General features: G+C 39.7%; 1 long non-coding RNA gene across 1 annotated transcript in view; it reads left to right on the forward strand.

Annotated features, from left to right (window-relative positions):
- Positions 1 to 287: 287 nt before the first annotated feature.
- Positions 288 to 4,787, forward strand: part of LOC123132595 (uncharacterized) — a 5,509-nt gene continuing 1,009 nt past the window's right edge. Inside the window, exon 1 of the long non-coding RNA XR_006464910.1 lies at positions 288 to 3,432. This is a non-coding gene — a long non-coding RNA (uncharacterized lncRNA). The remainder of the gene's footprint in view (positions 3,433 to 4,787) is intronic.

Below are 4,787 nucleotides of genomic sequence, written 5' to 3' on the forward strand. Positions count from 1 at the left end.
CCGTTTGCTTCTCCTATATCAATATAAGGCAAAAGCTTTTTTGCCCGTTTCAAAAAAATAATAAAAAATAAGTTAGCGACTACCATGTACTCCCTCCGTTCCAAAATAGATGACTCAGCTTTATACTAACTTTAGTACAAAGTTGGGTCATCTATTTTGGAACGGAGGGAGTATATGAATTAAACACATTCAGCTGCGCAGAAGGGGCGCTCGTTCGGCTATGCCACGTCGTCACGTACTGTGCGCAGCGATTGGGAAAAAAGTGACGAGAGAAAGGGATCGCCCAGCCCCCTTCCGTCGCCCTGATTCCTCTACCTCTCCCCTCGTCTGCCGCCGCCACCACTCACCACCGTCCTCCCCCACAGCCGTCGTCACCACTGGCACCCTCCCCCACAGCTGATGCCCCCACCCCCTTCTTTTATCTCCTCGTCTTCTCCCCACCAATGGCGACCTCCTCCCCTCCCACTCGCCCCAGATCGAGGAGCTGGTCCGGATCGGATGCAGGCTCAAATCTCACACGCCCACATCGCTGCTTCAGCTTGAGGGCGCCATGGACAAGGGCTCTATCCTGCTCTCGCTCCGCCGTCGATCCGTCCTTCTCGTCGCCCGCGCCCTATGGTATGGGCGGCGATGGTCGCTGCGGTTGTGGGTGTCTCCGCTCTCGCAATAGGCCATGGCCCTCCTCATGACCCGCATAATCTGCCTCTTTTGTTGCTTTCGTCGGGTGTGAAGTGAGCCTCAATTTCTATTTCTGCTGATTAGTAATTATTTTCTGTTCTTGGATGTTTACAGAAATTTAGGGAGTATCTGTCATCAAAAGATTTTAGTGATCTACGCTCCAAGGCTTATTTCAGGGTCAAGTGAAGGTGGGGCATGGTATATTTGAGGTCATGCCTGTGTTTACAGTCGAACATTCCAACACACATAGGAATCTGTGTGAGATTGTATGGGTGATTATTTTGGGGTCAAGAATATTGATAGGGTGTAGTTCATTTGCAAAACAATGACTCTGAACTTGTTTCTGTATACAAATTTGCCATATTATAGATGGATTCTTCATAGAATTGTTTAGATTGTTTACTGAAAATTGCAAGAAGGAACTTGAGACAATTAATAAGGCAATATCCATTTGAACCACCAAAGGTAAAATATTTCTTGATTGGTTATTCCAGTTATGTTACAATATTTGATTTTCATAGCTCAGGATGTCGATTCACATTTCTTAATTCCTGTATGCTGGTTTCTTTCTACCTCTTGACAGGGAGATCCAGGAAGGAGCTAATTGCCCCCATGGCGTCGCATCGTCGTGAGGAGGACAAAAGTGAGCACGGTACCTTCGACAAATCAATCCCATTTCCCCCCTTCTATGCGACACAGATAGGTCACACTGATTCAACAAGTATGTGCGATTTGTTGTGCACAAATTAAACATTTATGCAATTAGGATGTGGATCTTTGAGATATTCAGCTTTGTATGTTGATTGGGGATTAGTTGTTAGTGAAAGAGACAGAGAAATAGAGGGATTTTTTTTTTCAAAAAAAGTTTAGATATTGAGTTGTACGCCTACTTTAGAATGTAATCTTGGTGTTCAAACTGCATTATACCATTACTAAAAAGATTTGGAATTTATATTGTATGTGATTGGTTTGTAGGGCTGTAGGCTGGTGACATACATACTGGTTAGGGGTAGATATATGTGATTTGTGTGCCGTGTCGAATCCAGGTAACACAATGCTCCAAACTCACATCAAAGGAAAAAGCTGATCAATAGGTTTCAGCCATGGTTAGCCTCTCTTGCAATTTTGTGACGTGAGGTTTTAGCCTTACTTTTTCTGTCAATGGATGCAGATTAGCTTGGTGGCCTGCATCTATAATTCTTTGTAGTTTTTTTCATGTTGTTTGGCTAATAGTTCTGCTCTGTATCATCTCCAAACAAGGGTTAGTTAGCTATCTTTAGATCTTTTTTGGTACACAAACACTGCATGTATTTGTAAGTATAGCAGGATTTAAATCCGTTTTGTATTTACATGGCAGAACTACCACTTAAATTAGTGCCTTTTATTTCTTCATCAAAAAAGGTTGCTCTTTCAGTTTCCTCCAAGTCCAAGTTCAGTTTGAACTATCCAAACAGGGATTTACTGATTGTATATTCTTTGCCCACTTGCTATTTTTTTGCTCACGCCGTCGTTGTGATTAGAAAAAGTAGGATCATAACCTTTTTATATGCTTGGTCACTCTTTAGACTACGGTGTTGAAGACACAGCTTTACCTCTTCAACCATCTGTGAACTATACTGTGCCAGAATTGGTCCCTAGTGGTGATTCTAAATTAGGCTTTACCTGTGACATATTTAGTTTTGGATGCTTGGCTTACCACTTAGTTTCTCATAGACCACTTCTGGATTGCCATAATAATATGAAAATGGTATCTCTTTTAATCTGGCACATGCTTTGTCAAAATATAATGTATTTAATCTGGACTTCGCTCTACCTTTGACATATGCTATGGCTGCATATGCAGAAAATATACTGACATGTCCCCCTCTAATTGCAGTTATGAATTCATTGACATATTTAACAAGTGAAGCCTTTTCTAATATTCCTACTCATCTGGTGATTGATTTGCAAAATATGCTATCAGTTGATTTGGAAGCACTTCCATCCTTTGCGACAACTGATATCTATATTCTTGATACTTATCTATTACTGTATCAGCAACATGAATAAATCAGTTTTGCTTTGGTCTCTTGGACTGAATGAGGTTTGGTTAACTCGTTTTGGTTTCGTCTGTGCTTCTGTACAGGAGAATTTTCGTTGGGGGTGTAGCCTGGGAGACAACCAAAGGTAGGTATGAGTAATTCTTGTAGGTTATTTTGATAATGATGGGGGCGATTTTAGATTTGTGGCAAACGATGTGGGTGGGCCAGTTTAGAATGCAGCAGCAGTTCTAAAATGACGAACTGTGCTTCGTATTTCAAGTTGTATCGCTTTAATTTCACGCAAAAAAAATTGTGTCGCTTTAATAATTTCATGGTCCTTTTGATAGATTTCACTTAAATGCGCATTGTTATGTTTTTCTCACGATTTATTATTCTGTACATGAAACATATCGTAAAAGCTCACCAAGTTTGTCATCCCATGTTCAGTCGCTATGAGCCTATGAAGAATACTCCTTGCCACCAGAGCGTTGGCCTTCTTATAATAAGATGATGAGCCAATTGTCAAGCTGCTAGCTATTTGTGCAGCTACATTCCGTTAGAGAACAGTCACTAATTGGGAATAAAAAATGCACAGCCTTGAGTAAGAGAGGATAATTGGTTAGCATTTCTTCACCTTTGAGGTTCGCCGTGGCAGTCATCAAGTCCTGACCAGGGCCACATTGCAGAAGCATCAAACCATGTTGATGTTTATTTTATTGATGATAAATGTCAGGTATAATCTTGTATCTCTTTTTCAATTGCATGTGTGCGTGTCTTTATGTTTTGTATTTCAAATAAAGCATACATCTTTCCCTTTCGTGAGTCTCAAATGAGCTGCTGCTGGTATTCTCCAATTATGTACCTATTGGCTATATATTTCCCTACCATATTGCTTTTCCTCCTCAAATGCCGAATTGAATATTTATGTTTGTTAGAAGCTTATGTACTATCAGACCGGAGACGTTAAGTACAAAATCACTGATGTGCCTCCTCTGACCATGGTGTGTCCACGAGGGGCTAGGAATTTATGTTCTAATGGGATCTATTTGATCTGTAGCCAGACGACATGCTAGCATGCCTGTGCAGGTTGTCACTAAGCCCTCTTAATTTGGACAAGCTTCTTCAAACAATTGTAGACTACTTTAGCTCTTGACTACTTGTTTTATCGTTTTTGAAGCATATATAATAGTTTCCATCTTAGCTATTGGCACTGCAAGGTATCCCAATATACAATGTTTTGTCTGCGAGAAACATTGATGATATTTTCAATTGAAGTAGCAGTAGCATAACATGCTTCTAATCAAACATCATTTGACATCTTACCTATCCTCTTATTGGTTTATTTTTTATCCCTTATTCTATATATCTGATTTGGGTTATTTGAGGAATTAAACATTGGAAACACAGTTTAGTTAATATTGGATACATTTCTTTGGGGAGCTAAGCCATGTATTTGCTATTTCAGTAACAGGGTTAGTTTGTGCAAAATAGATAAATGTCTGCTAGCTTCTTAGGCATTGAATAAAAAACAATTAATCCCTTGCTACATATACTAGGGTAATGTCCTGGTCCAACCTTTGCTTGGGTTGTAAAGAAGCGAGTAGCCATTCTACTTTTGTCTAAGCTGAGCATATGCTTTGATGTATTTCTTCGGTGAACAACACCAGATTTTCTTATGAGTTGGCCTATTTATATTGTGATATATTTACGCATTCTCCAAGTAAATCATAAATTATGCATCTATACTGGAAATGAAGCCCTCAAACCTGACGTGCATCAAATACTTAGGTCAATCGGTGCTTGTTTTTTGTTGCCCTCAATGTGTTTTGCATGCTGGCATGCTTGACAATCTGGTTTGACTAATTATGCTCTCGGTCATGGTGTGTATGATTGTAGGTGCTTCATGGTTTATGGATTAATGGCTCTGGAAATAACAAACATGTTGAATGAATTTGGATCCATAAATATGACTGATCAACAAAAGCCACAAAGAAAGTAGTTAGACATTTATCATCTTATCGATCCATGCCATGTATGTTATGAACATGTTTTTAAAAAGTAGTCTTGGTGTAAAGTGCAAATTGGTTT

The sequence above is a fragment of the Triticum aestivum genome, chromosome 1B (genome assembly GCF_018294505.1).
Source record: "Triticum aestivum cultivar Chinese Spring chromosome 1B, IWGSC CS RefSeq v2.1, whole genome shotgun sequence".
Classification (NCBI taxonomy): Eukaryota; Viridiplantae; Streptophyta; class Magnoliopsida; order Poales; family Poaceae; genus Triticum; species Triticum aestivum.